The following is an 18,789-nucleotide window of genomic DNA, read 5'->3' as shown; positions in this document are numbered from 1 at the left end:
ATCCACAGTCCGCTTGGCTATCGATCCGGCTTGTCTGACTCTCCAGCCTAGTATACTGACTTCAGTTCCAGTCTGCTGCACCAGTGTTCCAGTCTGCTATCCGGTTCCGGTCTGCTGTTTGGTTCCAGTCTGCTGCACCAGTGTTCCAGTCTGCTATCCAGTTCCAGTCTGCCGTTTGGTTCCAGCCTGCTGCACCAGTGTTCCAGTCTGCTGTCCGGTTCCAGTCTGCTGTTTGGTTCCAGTTTGCTGCACCAGTGTTCCAGTCTGCTATCCGGTTCCAGTCTGCTGTGTGGTTCCAGTCTGCTGTACCAGTGTTCCAGTCTGCTATCCGGTTGCAGTCTGCTATCCAGTTCCAGCCTGCTGTTTGGTTCCAGTCTGCTGCACCAGCCTGCTGATCCAGCTCCTTCCAGGTTCCAGTCTACCTTCCAGCTCAGTCTGAAGTTCTACTGCACAGCGCTTCCTGAGTTCCAGACCCACTTTCTGCTGTTGATCCTTCCAGGCACTCGTGCCACTCTTGACTCTTGTGCTTCCTGTATATCCTACCAGGGCCCTCAAGTCGGAACCGCAAGAGAGGCCATCCCCTGCAAGTCGGGCTCGTCCACAAGGTACGTGACAGTAGCAGACAGCCATGACCGAGCCCGAGCAGGGAGCCTCTCCTATGGAAGAACTTTGTATGCACCTGGCCGGCCTTACACAGGCTGTCTCCAGGAAGGATATACACGTCTGGAAGAACGGGTCCAAGTATTGTCTGGTCCCACTGTATCCCAGGGGCTTTCTCTGCCGTCTACTTCTGCTAGCAGTACTACGTCCCCTACAGTAGTTATGCTGCCTCCTGAACCAAGAGTTCTCACTCCTGAAAAGTTTTCCGGGGAACGAAGTAAATTCAGGGCATTCCGGAATTCATGCGAACTGTACTTCGCCCTTCAGCCTCGCACCTTTTCGCTTGAAGCCACTAAGGTGGGTTTCGTGATCTCATTACTCCTGGGTGACCCTCAAACATGGGCTCACCGCCTTCTGGAACTGAAAGCCAAGGTATTGACTAATTTAACTACCTTCTTTGACACGATGGCCCAACTATACGAGGACCCACAGCTTTCTGCAACCGCAGAGGCTGCTCTGCACACCCTTCAACAAGGGCGTAGGGCAGTAGAGGACTATGTTGCGGAATTCTGCTGATGGAGTGCAGACACAGACCGGAATTGACACTGCCCTCCACTACCAGTTCCGTATGAGGCTCTCTGATCCCTTAAAAGATGAACTGGCTCGAGTGGGAATTCCTCAGACTCTGGATGCCTTGATCAACCTTGCTATACAGATTGACCGACGGTTGAGGGAGCGAAGAGCAGAAAGTCCACTTGCCCAACCTGGATGTTGCCTAGGGTCCCCAGCTATATTCATCCTGCACCCACTTCTAGTCCAGCTACTATACCTGATACCCCTGAGCCTATGCAACTTGGAGTCCTTCGCCCCTCTCTCACGATGGAGGAACGCCAATGTCGCCGGGCTAATAACCTGTGTCTGTATTGCGGTTAACATGGACACTATATCAGGAACTGTCCTAATAAGCTTCGTAAGTTCCTGTCTGTCTCCTCTGATGATGTGACGGCTTGGCCTAAGACTTCTTCTCACTTGACTCTTTCTATACCTTTGCAGCTCCCAGGAAAGACTTTACAGGTTCCCGCTATCATTGACTCGGGGGCTTGTAGTTGCTTCTTGGACTCATCTTTTGCAGCTAAACACCAGATCCCACTGTGATACAAGGCCCATGGACTCTCTATTCACCTGGCCGACGGGTCTGCAATAAAATTTTGGGCCAGTTATACAAGAATCCGCTCCTCTTCCAGTCACCATCTTCAACTTGCACCAAGAACTACTTCGCCTGGACATCATTGCTTACCCTTGTTTCCTGTTATTCTTGGTATGCCGTGGCTACAAGCCCATAACCCTACTATAAACTGGGTCTCCGGAGAAGTCACGTTTCCATCTCAGTACTGCCAACAGTTCTGCATTCTGAAGGACTCTTGTGAACCCCCTGCTCTGTTATGTCTAAACACAGATTCTGAGCTATGCCAGTCGGTCCTTGAGGTCTACCATGACTTTTTAGATGTCTTTAGTAAAAAAGGGGCTGAAACCCTTCCTCCTCATCGGGCCTATGACTGCCCCATCGAGCTCCTTCCCGGAGCCAAAGTCCCCTTTGGCAGGATTTTTCCTTTGACTGAGCTAGAGCAAGGTGCGCTGAAAGTGTACATCGATGAGAACCTAAAAAAGGGTTTCATTCGGCCCTCCACATCCCCAGCAGGCGCAGGCATCTTTTTTGTAGAAAAGAAGGATCACTCTGTTCGCTCTTGTATAGACTACCAGGAACTCAATGAAATAACTGTTAAGAATTGGTACCCTCTCCCCTTGGTACCAGAGTTATTCCAAAGACTGGGGACTGCTACCATTTTCACCAAATTAGATCTCCGAGGGGCTTACAACCTGGTCCGTATCAGAAAAGGGGACGAGTGGAAAACAGCTTTTCACACTCGCTTCGGGCACTTTGAGTACATGGTAATGCCCTTTGGACTATGCAACGCCCCTGCAACCTTTCAGTATTTCATAAACAATGTCTTCCGGGACTACTTGGATCTGTTCTTCATAGTCTACTTAGATGACATTCTCATCTTTTCTTCCTCCCTGGACTCCCACCGCAGACATGTTAAATGTGTCTTAGCTCGACTCCGGCTACATGGCTTGTACGCTAAGGCTGAAAAGTGCGAGTTCGAGCGAGAGAGCATTTCATTTTTGGGACTAATCATTTCCGTGGAAGGGATCAAGATGGACCCCCGTAAGATTGCTGCAATTCTTGACTGGCCATCCCCCACTGACAAGAAAGGAGTCCAACGTTTCGTTGGCTTCGCCAATTTCTATAGAAAATTTATTAAGGGGTTTTTTATTATTATTATTATTATACAGGATTTATATAGCGCCGACAGTTTACGCAGCGCTTTACAACATTAGGGCAGACAATACAAGTACAATACAATTCAATACAGGAGGAATCAGAGGACCCTGCTCGTTAGAGCTTACAATCTAGGAGGGAGGGTCAAATTATACAAAAGGGTAATAGCTGTGGGGGATGAGCTAATGGAGAAAATAGTGCAGTTATTAGATGGAGGCAGGATAGGCTTCTCTGAAGAGGAAAGTTTTCAGGGATCGCATAAAAGTGGATAAATTTGGAGACAGTCTGACAGATTGGGGTAGGGAATTCCAGAGGATGGGCGAGGCTCGGGAGAAGTCCCGGTTTTCAGCCATCATTGGCCCCATCACTCAGTTGACCAAATAAGGGGTACATTTTCATTGGTCGCCAGAAGCTCAATCCGCCTTTGAATCTCTCAAAAAACTGTTTACTTCTGCTGCTGTTTTGAAGCATCCCGATTCCTCTTTACCGTTTGTCCCGGAAGTGGACGCTTCTGAGAGTGCTGTTGGTGCGGTTCTTTCCCAGCGACAAGGGACCAAAGCTTCGTTATACCCTGTAGCCTTCTTTTCTCGCAAATTATCAACTGCAGAAAGGAATTATGATGTAGGAGATCGGGAGCTACTGGCCATTAAATCCGCTCTTGAAGAATGGTGATACCTTTTGGAGGGAGCTGCTCATCCTATTCTGATCTACACAGATCACAAAAACCTGGAATATTTGAAATCCGCAAAGAGGTTGAGACCACGACAAGCCAGGTGGGCCTTGTTCTTTTACAGGTTCTCCTTCCACGTGACCTATCGGCCAGGCTCTAAGAATATAAAACCTGACCCTCTGTCTAGGATGTTCCACAAGCCTCAAGAAACCTCACCTCCAGATACGATCCTTTCCCCGGAAAATTTTTTCATGTTGCAAGAAGATCTACTCTCCCGGATTAAGCAAGCTTCAGTAGGGTCGGTACCTGCTATAGGGACAAAACTACAAGCAAAGGATGGTTTGTTTTGGTTCAGAAGTAAGATTTTTGTGCCTGAAGGCCTACGGGTCACAATTCTAGATCTTTTTCGTGATCACGCACTAGCAGGACATTTTGGTGTTACCAAGACGGCTGATCTTGTCCTGCGCACCTTCTGGTGGCCCCAAGTGCTTAAAGACTGCAAGAAATACGTGGAATCCTGTACCACCTGTGCTCGGAATAAAGTCAGTAGAACCAGGGCCTGGGGATTACTGAAACCTTTACCTGTCCCAGACAGGCCATGGAAGGTGCTGTCCATTGACTTCATTGTTGAGTTGCCTCCGGCTGAAGGGCACACTGCCATCTTTGTGGTGGTAGATCGGTTTTCCAAAATGGCTCATTTCATTCCGATGAAGGGTACTCCCACTGCTCCTGAAATGGCACAAACGTTCATTAGAGACGTAATTAAACTCCATGGAATTCAGGCTGATATCATTTCTGACCGAGGAGTACAATTTACTTCCAGATTCTGGAGAGCCCTGTGTAAAGCCCTAGGAATTGAACTATCATTTTCCACAGCCTATCATCCCCAGACGAATGGCCAAACTGAGAGGACCAACCAGACTCTTGAGCAATATCTTCGTTGTTTCTCTTCCTTTTCTCAGGATGATTGGCTCTCTCTCCTTCCCTGTGCTGAATTTGCCTATAATAATGCTGTCCATTCTGCCACAAAACAAAGTCCGTTTTTTGCTAACTATGGGTTTCATCCTGCCTTTTTGCCCAACTCCATTCCTGAAAGTTCCGTACCAGCAGTCCAGGAAACAATACATTTTTTCTCTTCCAATAACCAAATATTACAGGAAACCATGACGAAGTCTCAAGAACGTAACAAAGAAACTTTCGACAGGAAAAGACGAGGGGAATTGCTACTTGAACCAGGTAACCTTGTATGGTTATCCACTGTAAACTTGAAATTGTCGTGTCCCTCCAAGAAGTTGGGTCCTAAATTCTTGGGTCCTTTTCCTGTAAAAAGGAAAATTAATGAGGTAACATATGAGCTGGAACTCCCGGACTCACTTAGGATTCATCCTGTTTTTCACATCTCCCTGCTGAAACCTTTTGTCTCCAATCCTTTTCCTGAACGGAATCTGAATCCCCCGGATCCTGTAATGGTAAACGGAGAGGAAGAATTTGAAATCGAAGCCATCCTTGATTGCAGGAAGAGGAATAATCAAGCCCAATTCCTGATCAAATGGAAGGGGTATGGCCTGGAAGAGAACTCTTGGGAGCCTGAGGAGAACATCCATGCTAAAAGCTTAGTTCAATCCTTTAAGAGAACCCATCCTGAGAAATGGGCCCGGTTTGGCATCCGGAGGCTGCCCCTTGGGGGGGCAATGTCAGGAAGATCTTGCCAGTAACAGGCGTCCTGTGCGTGCAGTTGCGCAATCGCGCGTGCCTGTGTGCATGCGCTCACGCCAGACGGGCTATTTAAACCTAGCTGTCACACGGGGATATAGCTGTCTGCTCTACAGTGTTACGTGTGTTAATCCTTGAGAACCTGCTTCTGTACTAAAGACCCGGCTTGTTCCTGATTATCCTTGTTATCTGCCTGCATCTGATCCTGGCTTGTCTCCGACCATCCCTGTCTTCTGCCTGCATCCAACCCTGGCTTGTCTGACTACTCTTCTGCCTGACCCTCTGGCTTATCCACAGTCCGCTTGGCTATTGATCCGGCTTGTCTGACTCTCCAGCCTAGTATACTGACTTCAGTTCCAGTCTGCTGCACCAGTGTTCCAGTCTGCTATCCGGTTCCAGTCTGCTGTTTGGTTCCAGTCTGCTACACCAGTGTTCCAGTCTGCTATCCGGTTCCAGCCTGCTGCTTGGTTCCAGCCTGCTGCACCAGTGTTCCAGTCTGCTATCCAGTTCCAGTCTGCTGTTTGGTTCCAGCCTGCTGCACCAGTGTTCCAGTCTGCTGTCCGGTTCCAGTCTGCTGTTTGGTTCCAGTCTGCTGCACCAGTGTTCCAGTCTGCTATCCGGTTCCAGTCTGCTATCCGGGTCCAGTCTGCTATCCGGGTCCAGTCTGCTATCCGGGTCCAGTCTGCTATCCGGGTCCAGTCTGCTATCTGGTTCCAGTCTGCTATCTGGTTCCAGTCTGCTATCCGGTTCCAGTCTGCTATCCAGTTCCAGTCTACTGTTTGGTTCCAGTCTGCTGCACCAGCCTGCTGATCCATCTCCTTCCAGGTTCCAGTCTACCTTCCAGCTCAGTCTGAAGTTCTACTGCACAGTGCTTCCTGAGTTCCAGACCCACTTCCTGCTGTTGATCCTGCCAGGCACTCGTGCCACTCTTGACTCTTGTGCTTCCTGTATATCCTACCAGGACCCTCGAGTTGGAGCCGCAAGAGAGGCCATCCCCTGCAGGTCGGGCTTGTCCACAAGGTACGTGACAGGGTCGTCAATCTGGGCAGCAGGTTCCGGGTCGTCGAGCTGGGCAGCAGGCTCCGGGTCGTCGAGCTGGGCAGCAAGCTCCAGGTCGTCGAGCTGGGCAGCAGGCTTTGGAACATTAGGCCGAACAGCGAGCACCGTAAGGGCAGGCTGGATCACAGGCACAAGCTCAGCAGGCTGGGTAACGGGCCCCGGCCCAGCAAGCTGGACACCGGGCACTGGTCCGGCAAGCTGAATAACGGGTACTGGCTTAACAGGCCGAGTGAAGGACTCCGATTTAGTAGACTGGGTAAAGGGCACCGGTTTAACAGACTGGGTAATGGGCACCGGTTCAGCAGACTGGGTAGCGTGCACTGGTTCAGCAGACTGGGTAATGGGCACCGGTTCAGCAGACTGGGTAACGGGCACCAGCTCAGCAGACTGGGACACGGGCACCGAAACTTCAGGCTGAGACACAGGCAATGAAACTTCAGGCTGAGACACGGGCAACGAAACTTCAGGCTGAGACACGGGCAACAAAACTTCAGGCTGAGACATGAGCAACGAAACTTCAGGCTGAGACACGGGCACCAAAACTTCAGGCTGAGACACCACTATCAGGACATCAGGCTGGAAGGCAGGCAACGAGACACCAGGCTGGAAGGCAGGCAACGAGACATCAGGCTGGAAGGCAGGTACCAGGACATCAGACTGGAAAGCGGCACATCAGACTGGGAAGCGGAGACATCAAGCTGGAAGGCAGGCATCAGGACATCAGACTGGAAAGCGGGCACATCAGACTGGAAAGCGGGCACATCAGACTGGAAAGCGAGCACATCAGACTGGAACGCGAGCACATCAGACTGGAAAGCGGGCACCGAGACTTCGGGCTGGAAGGCAAGCATCAGGACATCAGACTGGAAAGCGGGCACATCGGACTGGAAAGCGGGCACATCAGACTGGGAAGCAGAGACATCAAGCTGAAAGGCAGGCACCGAGACATCCGGCTGGAAGGCAAGCACCGAGACATCCGACTGGAAAGCATCGAGACATCAGGCTGGAAGGAGGGCACATCAGACTGGAAAGCAGGCACATCAGACTGGAAAGCAGGCACATCAGACTGGAAGGGAGGCACCGAGGCTTCGGGCTGGAAGGCAGGCATCAAGACATCAGACTGGAAAGCGGGCACATCAGACTGGGAAGCAGGCACATCAGACTGGGAAGCGGCACATCAGACTGGAAGGCAGGCACCGGGACTTTGGGCTGGAAGGCAGGCATCAGGACATCAGACTGGGAGGCAGGCACATCAGACTGGATAGCAGGCACATTAGACTGGAAAGCGGGCACCGAGACTTCGGGCTGGAAGGCAGGCATCAGGACAGACTGGAAAGCGGGCACATCAGACTGGAAAGTGGGCACATCAAGCTGGGAGGCAGACACATCAAGCTGGGAGGCAGACACAGAGACATCCGGCTAAAAGGCAAGCACTGAGACGTCCAGCTGAAAAGCAAGCATCGAGACATCAGGCTGGAAGGTGGGCACATCAGACTGGAAAGCGGGAATATCAGGCTGGAAGGCAGGCATATCAGGCTGGAATGCAGGCACCGAAACTTCGAGACTTTGGGCTGGAAGGCAGGCATCAAGACATCAGACTCAAAAGCGGACACATCAGACTGGAAGGTAGGCACATCAGGCTGGAAGGCAGGCACTGAGACTTTGGGCTGGAAGGCAGGCATCAAGACATCAGACTGGAAAGCAGGCACATCAGTCTGGAAAGCGGACACATCAGGCTGAAAGGCAGGCACATCAGGCTGGAAGGCAGGCACATCAGGCTGGAAGGCAGGCAACGAGACTTCGGGCTGGAAGGCAGGCATCAAGACATCAGACTGAAAAGTGGGCACATCAGACTGGAAAGTGAACACAGACTGGAAGGTAGGCACATCAGACTGGAAGGCAGGCATATCAGACTGGATAGCAGGCACTGGGTTGGCAGGTTTAGGTGGGTCATCAAGTTCAACTCGCATGAATGCAGGCTGGAACAGGTTGGTTGGTGTGGAGGCAGGTTGGGTTACTGGCAGGATGGTGTGGGCCGGGAAGAACTTTCATTTCTTTTTTGGTTTAGCCACTGCAGCTTTGTACATAGGTGCAGGGTCGTAAGTAAAGAATATAGCTGGGCAAAAGGAAGACCAAGGAACAGTGGCTGGAGGAGGGTTCTGTGGGGTTGTTACAGGTGAAGGAGAAGAGGCAGGTGGATTGAAGGCAGGATAGGTGCTACACTTAGAGACTGGGTAATAGTATTTGGTAGGGAGCTGAGTAAACTGGGCTGTAGCTGAGGTTGCCATAGGCGACGGGGAGATAGATTCTTGGGAAGGCAGGTGATTAATGGCAGGGCTGGAATGTTGAAGCTTAGCTAAATGCAGGAGATCTGACCGTGCCTGTAGCACAGGTTTAACAAACGCTGATTCATACACAGCCTGACTAACCAGGGATTGCACTGAATGGATGCAATCAGACACCTGCTGTGAACAAGCAGAATAACATTCCATAAAAAAGGCTGGATCATCCTCTAATAACAATAACAGGGATTCAACTTGGCCATAATTGAAGGGGGGAGAAAAATCATCGCTTTCTTCGGGAAAACATGACAGGGCTGCCTTTGCACGTAACTGGATTAAGGGCTGAACATCCTCAAATGACATGTTGCCCTGATCCACTAGGGAACGAGCTGATCGTATAGTTTCCATCAGCTGATCACTAGTCCACCCTTTTAAAACCTGGCGACAATATTAACCATCCTCTTCTGCCAGTAGAGAATAATAAATGATTTCATTGAAATCCATATTGACAGAACTAACAAACCAGGATGGTTCCTCAATGCAGCCACATCTGGTCAGGGATGGCCTTGGTGTACTGTCAAGGAATTTAGTAGACCAGACTGTGTGGACTGCACAGAGGAAACCAGGAACGTATGTAAGTGAAAAAATATCGGTGTTTATTAAATAGGTGGCAAGTAAGTGAAATATAAACAGTGCAAAAACCAACTACAGACCCACAAACAACAAATAGTATATATAGACAAATGGAGATACCAGAATAGTAAACAAAGCCAGGCCAAGGTCATACACAGAGAGGTCAGCAGATGGGTAAGGACGGGAAACTAACAGGACAGAGAGAGGATGGATGGATAGGCTGCAGGGCAAGGATCCAGGGAAATCAGGAAACAGGAGGGACAAGTCCAGAATGGTCTGGGATAGGGATCGGATCGGATCAGGTTAGGTCAGGTCAGGTCAGATGCAGGCTCAAGGTCAAGATAACAGGTAGCAAGATCAGGGCACAGGGAGAGAGACACCAAGGCAAGGATGTGAGGGCTTGCCGGGTATTTATCAGACTGCAGTGATTTGACCTCACGTTACACCTGAGCGCAGAAGGTGCTGCCTGCTCTACACTGCCGGAATACACCCGCTAGTGGACACTGGTACTATGGTCCAAGGATGCAACAGTGCCACCAGCAGGTGAGTCCTTTTATTACAGGTCCTGGATGTTGGAAGACACCCACTGGTGGACACTGGTACTGCGATCCAAGAGACTGACAGGGCCACCAACGGGTGAACCTTTTCATGACAGGGGGTTCTAAGTAATTTTCTAGCAAAAAAAAATGTAACTTGTAAATACCAAGTGTAAAAATTAGCTTGGTCCTTAAAGCTCACTCTATAAGAGGGGTGCAAAATAGAACAGAAGGACAGGGCAGCAGAATGCCTTAGTGGTCAGCGCCTTGCAGCACTGGGTTGCTCAGTTCAAACCCCAACCAGGACACTTTTACCTGCACTGCTGGATGTGCGATTAGTCACTTATGAGGAAGAGGTTTTCCAGCATAGTGAGTCACCTATTTGGTTGATGTGGACTTCATGAGCTTAGCCATATGCACGGAGTTACCATTGGAGGATGCTGTGTCCTTCAGGGGTATACTCAATTATGATGATTTGGTGTGTCCTCGGGGGGTTTGGTGTCTTCTGGTGGTAACTTTATGTGTTGGTCTTGTCCTTAGGGGGTATATCTGTCTGCAGTTGCAGGCTGTGAACCTGCCTTAACCCTTGCCTCTCTTCCAGTGCAATGGAAGTTGGGAGGAAGAATATTAATTCTATCCTAATGAATTATTTGACAAGTGGGACAATTTTGTCTGTATTGTGAGAGTTTAAACTGTCCCCTTCAATGGCTAGCTTTATTTGATAGCAAAGAGCTAGAAATAATTCTACAAGTGGGACAATATTGTCTGCATTGCGAGAATGTAAACAGTCCCCTTCAAGGGCTAGCCTCATTTGATAGCAAAGAGCTGCATGTAGTCTGACCTTCTGCCTCAGAGTAAATGTCTACCGAATGAAAGAAGACTGCAGTTCAGGAGTAGGTATCTAACTCCAGAGAGGTTTGTTCCTGCAGCTCCGGCTTGGAGTCCAGAAAGAATTGAAGAGAGAAAGAGATTCCTCAACCGAGTAGTCAGCAAAGAGCTCCACTTCGGGGGGAGAGGTTGCTTACTGGTCGTTTTCAGATTGTGCCACCCATACATATCTTATAGGTACCTGGTTGCTCCTCTTCTGATAGGAGGGTACAGCTTTGGTCTCGGATGGTTTTTTGATTGAAAATGTATACTTTATTTTGCAAGAAAATATACAAAAAAACAAATACTTGAACAGGGTACATTCCAATCTGTACTGCGACGCATGAATACACTACATAACAATACATTGCCAAGCATACAAATAAATTACATTCATCCTGCGGTATGATGCCTAATGTGTTGTGTAGAGTAATAATACCCCGAAACATCACATCATGCATGACGCCGCATTACCCTGAAAGCATTACTTCAAAAACATGTCACAACAAGTCCGGTCATGCAGTCTAATAACATTCAAATGGGCAACGGGTGTGATGGGGGGGTGGAGAAGGTGGGGTAGGGGAGGGAGAAAAGAGTTCACAGGCCCAAAGCTTTATTGAACTGCCAAAGGATACGAGGGGGGGGGAATCTTCAGACCTCCTCTTCCTCCTTGAAGTCCATCAAGTGATAGTCTCCGAGCAGACTGTGAACCAGTCTGCGACAGTCCTCGATGGACATCCTCTCCCGCTGGTGGATGAGGCACTTTCTGGCGCACCACAAAGCGTTCTTAAAGCAACACAGCACCCGCCAGGCACCGTCAATGTCCTCCTGTGACTGAGTTCCACAGAAGAGTCCGTTCAACACACCAAAGTGTGTGATAGCAGTCTGTGGCACAGTCTTTCAGTTAAGGGCACTCCCAGAAGACATGCAGAACAGTTTCCTCCTGGATGATGCAAAAGGGGCAGTGCCTGTATCTGCACAGGTTTCTGGCATGCATGAATGTCCTAAATGGAAACCCCCCTTGGATTGCCATCCATGCCAGATCTTTGTGCCTGTTGGTGAGTCTCTTTGAAGAAACATTCCTCCAGACCACTTCACAAGTGGCTGAAGGGAGGCCTGGAACAGTCTCAACAATGTCCGATGCTCTAATCAACTTGTGGATAGTTTTTGGCTTCCACAAGTCGGGCTTCACTCCATGTAGCCCCAGCTCCTTAATAAACTTGAAGGTGTCCAAGTAGTACCAAGGCATGTCCCAGTTGTAGGGGATGGAGCTGTCCAATTTTTCCCATCCAAGGGTCCTCCAAAGAGGCAGGAGGAAAAAACGGGACATGGAGTTACCACCAGAGTCCACAGTTCTGTCAACCAATGTCCTGCGGATGCAGTTACAAGCAAAGCACACCCTCAGTAGGGTAGCGATGTCGGGCACGCCCTTACCGCCCTTGAGGGGTTCCTTGAACATAACCGCCCGCTTCACTCTGTCCATTTTGGAGCTCCAGATGAAGTGAAACACCGCCCTGGTGATGGCCTTGCAGGTGTTAACCCGGGGGGGCCAGGCCTGGGCGAGGTACTGCAACACAGGGAGGATCTTGCTGCGGAGTACCAGTGTTTTACCTTCGATGGTGAGTTCTCTGAGGCTCCAAAGTCCAAACTTCTGTTGCATCTTTGACAGTCTTTCCTCCCAGGACTTCAGGGCTGCGCCCTCAGCTCCAAGCCAGACCCCAAGGATTTTGATGAAGTCCGTCTTGATGCTGAAAGGAATGGGTGCAGAAGAAGGCAGGAACCACTTTCCGAAGAGCATGACTTCTGACTTCCCGCAGTTGACCTTTGCCCCTGAAGCTTGGCCGAAGTCCTCACAGGTCTGGGTGAGTGTGTCGATGGAGCGCCGATCAGCACAGAACACCGTCACATCGTCCATGTAGAGTGAGCACTTGACCTCCCGTCTGTCCGGTCCTGGTGCGGTGATCCCTCTGATCTCTGGGTTCCGTCTGATGCTTCGGGCAAGGAGCTCTATACAACAAAAAAAAAGCAGAGGTGAGAGAGGGCAGCCTTGTCTGACCCCAGACAAAATTGGAAAGGGGTCAGTTTTCCAGCCATTTACCAGCACCAAACTAGAAATGTCAGTGTACATTATAATACCAAGACTCAGGTGCGCTACTGGTGTCTATCCCACCCAAATATGAATACATGTGTAAAACCAATTAGACACAAAAGGGTGATTGGCGTGATAAAGTCCCCTTAAAGAATAGGTGGTAAAAAACAATTTAAACAGTCCTAAAATTTCAGATAGGTGCTTTTCATAGGAAGACTTCCTTTTAGAAGGTGCTATGATCCTAGGATGTAATAAAACGGGCGGCCGCTTACCAGATACGTAGGACCCCTATTACGGGGGTCTAACAGGCTCAGATAATCACAATCTTGCAGGCAGGGATGGCTGGAGGGATTCCCACAAACTCAGATGTCCGTCTTTTTCTGATCTTCCACTGGCATAAGCGATATCCCGCTGAGTGAAAAACAGCTGATCTGTGCTGAAACAGCTGATTAGAAGAGCGGCTGGTCTGTGTGCTCAGAACACCATCTGTCTCCTGCACTGTGGAATCCGAGTAGCTGGCCTGCTTAGTTTTGCATGTGTCAGAAGGGATTAGAAGAAAAGAGCCTCCATGGTGCGGTACATTAAAAACTTCTTTTATTTAAAATCATGGTCGGCATAAAAATTTTCACAGAAAATCAAACCAAGACTGACCAGGGCTGCGTGCACACGGCGGCCATGAATGTACTGGACCGTGTCCTGGACAAGCGCAAGGCTGTCCGCAATCCTGCGACCAGGAATGACGCAAGTCTGATCCGGGTGGATGATCTGTCCGATGACAGACTTCAACCTGTTGGCCAGAACTTTGGCAAGGATTTTGTAGTCCACATTCAGAAGAGAGATCGGATGCCAATTTTTAAGATCCGATCCCTCCCCCTTCCGCTTATACAAAATCGTGATCATCCCCTCCCTCAGTGACGGAGGCATTCTGCCCTCCCCCACCATCTCCTCGTACAGCTTGAGCAGGTCCGGGCCCACGAGATCCCACAGTGCTAAATAGAGCTCAACTGGGAGACCATCGCAGCCCGGGGTCCTGCCTTGCCTAAAGGATTTAGTGCAGCTCCTCCAACACCAAGGGGGCATTGACGGTTGATGAACCTGCAGGATCAATTTGGTTAGAGATACCTGACAGGAACCTGTCGGCTGCCTGTGTGTCCGTTTCTTTCGGGGAGTAGAGGTTGGTGTAGTAGTCGCTGACCACTTGCATCACAGCCTTCTTCCCCTTCTGTAGTGTTCCGGTCTCGTCACGCAGCTCTGACAAGGGTGTGTGTCCTGAGTGAAGTTTCCTGAAAAAGAAAAAATTACACTTCTCACCTTTCTCAAGATTCTCCACCTTGGCACGGAAGACAATGTGCCTGGATTCTTCCTCGAAGTGTCCTTTCAAGCTCTTCTTGGTGTCCTCCAGGTCCTGCCTAACGTCCCAGCCACAGTGATGAAGGTCCTGCAGGGACAGCAACTGTGCTGCAGTCTCCTGAGTTCCCTCCTCCTGACACACACACGCTGGTGTCCCCTTGCCTGAAAGAAGCTACGCAGCTTAACCTTCACAAACTCCCACCAATCACTTACCCTTCCGAAGAATCGCTTTTCCTCCGTCCAGGTGGCATAGGCCTCCCGGAGTTCCCCCATCAATTCCTCGTTTTCCAGCAGGGTGCTATTCAGCTTCCAGGAACCCGGTCCGCGGGCGAAGCCCTCGCCCAGGTCACCCCGAAAGTGAATAGCCCTGTGGTCAGAGAAAAAGCAGGGGACCATGGAGAACTCACGATGCTTGACTGTTCTTGAAGTGAGCACGAAGTCAATCCTGGAACGCACAGATCCATTGGGTCGGCACCACGAATAGTTTGCGGTCCCTTTCCCTATGTATCCCACGGCGTCCTGCAAGGAGGCCTCCGAGATCATCTCCTTGAGCAGCCCAGAAGTAGCATCAAGTTTTCCGTATATGCTGGAGCTCATCCTCCTCGATCGGACAGTTAAAATCACCGCCGATCACTACTGTTCTGGTGGTGACGAGTTGGGTCCGCAGGGTCTGGAAAAGTTCCAGCCACGCATTCTTGTCTGGGGGGGCGTACACATTGATGAGCCTAACTGGCTCTTCCACTCACGAGCCATCTATGACCAAAAGACGGCCACAGACTAGCTCATGGATAGTCCTGGGAGGACAGGTTCGGGGGGGAGGGGTGGGGAGGGGCTCCTCCGGCACAAAGGGGGTGGGTGGGGGTGTGCTGGAGGTAGGGGGTGGGGCTGGGGCATAGGGTGGGGCAGGGGGGGCAGGAGTGGGCTTACCTGTGGCCTTTCGCGGTTCCTTTGGATTCTTTGGTTTTTCCGGCAGCTTCCTCCCGGTGCTGGAGGGTGGTTTACCCTGGCTCAGGACTCCATCTTAGGTCCAGGTCCTCTGGGGGCAGTGTCTGAAGACATGCTCTGCCAATCCGCAAAGGTTGCAGGCTTTGGACCTCGGACAGTCCTTGGTCTCGTGGCCTGTAACCCTACAGAACCTGCAAGCAAGCTCTGTACAATCCTTACCCAGAGAGGTTTGTTCCTGCAGCTCCGGCTTGGAGTCCAGAAAGAATTGAAGAGACAAAGAGAGTCCTCAACCGAGTAGTCAGCAAAGAGCGCCACTTCTGGGGGAGAGGTTGCTTACTGGTCGTTTTCAGATTGTGCCACCCATACATATCTTATAGGTACCTGGTTGCTCCTCTTCTGATAGGAGGGTACAGCTTTGGTCTTGGATGGTTGGGCCATCAGAACAAGCACTTCAGGTCATGTTGGTCAATCAGTCACCTTCAAGCCTCTGTGCCAGGAGGAATCCTTTGCTCCAGTAACAATTGGCAAGTTCTGCTAGCCAGCGTCAACCTTATTATCTCTGCAATCCTAATTCTAGCAGATGTGATTTTAAGATAAGTACTATTGTTACTCAGAGGGATGCCTATTTCCAACTCCCAGAGCTGTCTTCTCTGAGGTATCTGTTTCTACATGGGTCAAGACATTATGCAGAGGGAGTTCTCATAACCCTACAAGAGATTGGCTGGCTAGTCTTTCAAGGAGGGTCTTCTGACTCCTACGCAAATCCTTGTGTATCTTAATTCATTACGGCTCAGGATACATTTTTTTTGCCACTAGAGCATACTGGTTGTAGGGCACTGGATAATCCTGGCTTTCCTATCTTCACCTATCAGCAGCTCACTGCCTTATGACATGGCCATGGTCTCTCCCATCCGTATATTGAGGTGGGCTCAATGGAAAGGGTCTCCTGTCCTGAGGGTTTTTTTCTCCAATATTGATCATGCACCCAGCTATTCATGTCTCATGAACAGGCAGATGAAGTCTTGGGTGCTGGCACAGTAATAAATCTTCTGTGCTGCAGAATTATGGCTAGCGGAACTCCCGTCAGGAAGTTGTTTTGCCAGTGGAGCTCCCCTATTGGGAAGCTTTTTCTGCCAGTAGAACTCCCCTGTCAGGAAGTTGTTTTGAACATTCCAGTTTTCTGGCCAGCACTTTTAGTGCTCCCTTTGCCTTTCCTCATCTGACAGCAGGCTCTTTAGTCTCCAATGGGGCTGAACAACATCACAGTGATGTTCTATATCAGGGGGCAAGCCAGAACCTGCAGGGTTAGTCCACTGTGAAGAGGTAGAGATAACTGTGATCTGTGTGTAGTAGAATCTCTCTAACATCTCGTTTGAGTCTACATTCAGAACTACAGGGAGGAATATTCTGTGGCCCATTTGGGCAACGAGTGGTTCCTACATCTAGGTTCCTCCAAGTGCACTTCATCTCTGTACAAGATATCAGAGTTAGATCTGCTAGCATCTCCTTACTATTACAAGCTGGAAAGCTTTTCCCTAGGGGGCTGGACCAAACCCTGGGTGTGGATGCTGGGACAGATCACAAAAGGTCTCACACACACCATATGCTTTCCCTCCATTTCGATCCATATACATTTTTTGGGGGTCTGTTGCTAAAGAAAGTGGCAATTATTGCAGTAATTCCCCATTGGCCAAACAGGCCTTGGTTCCTGCTTTTGACACCGGGTTATCGGACTGAAGTCCTTTCTCTCGGATGAGATCTTTTGTCAGAGTGCAATCCTTCACCTTTGTTCATCTCTTCCAGTTTCTTATCCTGGGAGGACAAGACTGATCAGGCTTGGCTGTTGTTTCTCTAAGCTAATATCTATAAATCCTACAGAGTGATATGAATAAAGCTTGTTCAATTTGGACTGCTTTGTTTTCTTTTGCTTCAGCCCTCTTGATAGGTACATTCTGGACTTCAACTCATCTTAAGCTCTTTTAGAGGGCAGATTTCTGCAGTCTCTGTGATATCCAATGTTTCATGGGTGGACTATTCCTTGCTCATCTAGTAATGATGGGGACTGCATCTGAGACTTGAAGGAGAGCCAAGACTCTGTAGGTGGAATTTACTACTTACTCTGGACTTCCTTGCCAGCTCCAGATGAGATCTAATTTCAGTCCAGCTTGGGTAAAGACTGAGCTTTGAAGAAATGCAGTCTAATGGCTATCTCTTCAGCCAGGAAATTTGCCAAGATCAATGCTTTAGGCTAGGAAGGATCCTTTGGAGACTTACAGCTCCAGGTGGGATCACCTCCAGTCCTGTTGGAGTAAGGATTGACCCATGATGTGAATCTCTTTAAGGGCTACATCCTCAGCAGGAAGCTTGCCAGAATCCGGGCCTTTAGGACCCTTTGGCAGCTTGCTGCTCCAGATGGGAAGTATTTTTTTCCAGTTTTGAGTAAAGGCTCGGTCATGAAGGTAGCCTCTCTAAGGGTTCTTTTTTTTTCCTTCAGTCAGGAGGTTTTGCCAGGATCTGAGCCTCTGAAGCATCCTTGTTGGCATTCTGCCTAGTATGGGTAGTGTTTATATTCATACTGGGTTGCAATCTGGGGTGGCTTCAGCATCCTATGAGAACAAATGATTTGTTCCTTCCATATGCAGGACCACTAAGGATAACTAAGGATAACTGGTTTCATTCCATGGATATTGGAATGATTCAAGCATGCTCTCAAGCTACAGCTTTGCTCTGAGTTTTGGGACATATTTTTCACTCTCTGTAGCAGAACCAGCAGGACAGAGATATCATCCAGAATCATTGCTGGATTCAGCTAGCCAATAGGCTTATAGAGCTTAGGGTCTGATTCGTACGGAAGCAGTCACCACACACTCAACCAGAGACTTCGTAGACTTTGTGGGCCCCCTGTGAAAGGGCACCAGGAATATTTGTAGGGGAATGACGTGTCTTCCATTAAGGCTGTTCTGGCTCAATATGGGGTGTAGCTAACTTTCTTATACTGTTCTTATCTATCCATAATGTTTCTGTTGGCTAAGTGCTGTTGGAAACCTTCCTTCCTTTTTTCTGGGGTAGCTAGTTCCCAAACGTATGCTGCCATGGAGAATGTTAGGAAAACAGAAAATGTCTTATCAAATACTTACCATAAGTTTCCTTTACTGATGGACTCAATGGCAGCAGGAGTTCCCTCCCAGTGTCACGAGTAGGCTAGTTACGGAGCGCGGGCTCTGGCTCAGTCTGAAAATTTATGGGAGTAGGGTCCTATGGGGTAGAAGTGAGGGCGGGGCTACCCAAATGTATGCTGCCATGGAGTCCATCAGGAAAGGAAAATTACGGTAAGTATTTGATAGGACATTTTCCATTTTACGTTAGCAGTTGCATGACAAAAATGCTGCTACATAGAAAAGAATGATCATTTATTTTTATTATTTTATTATTATTATTATTATTAGTGCAATTATATAATGTAAAAAATTTCTTTTGGATGGGCTATTTGATATGATATGGCACTATATATTACAATGTTTGTATTACTTCAATAAATACTTGGGAGGAAATTTACTAAAAGTTGAGCAGGCAGAATATGGAGAAGCTGTTCATAGTAACTTCTAGCTTCAGCTTGTTCAGTTAAAATAGAATTCCAGCTTACACCTATCTAGCCCTAAAACTATCCCCTCCCCCTTCCTAACCCCTATGCTAACTAACCTGTG

At 49.2% G+C, this 18,789-nt stretch overlaps 1 protein-coding gene across 13 annotated transcripts in view; it reads left to right on the top strand.

The window, feature by feature from the left end:
• ADGRL3 (adhesion G protein-coupled receptor L3) overlaps positions 1-18,789 on the top strand; it is a 1,522,275-nt gene that overhangs the window by 636,693 nt on the left and 866,793 nt on the right. The window lies entirely within an intron of this gene.

Source organism: Aquarana catesbeiana, linkage group LG01 (assembly GCF_042186555.1).
Source record: "Aquarana catesbeiana isolate 2022-GZ linkage group LG01, ASM4218655v1, whole genome shotgun sequence".
NCBI lineage: Eukaryota > Metazoa > Chordata > Amphibia > Anura > Ranidae > Aquarana > Aquarana catesbeiana.
Note: the sequence above shows the minus strand (reverse complement) of the source record. Positions and strands in the feature narration are given on the sequence as shown.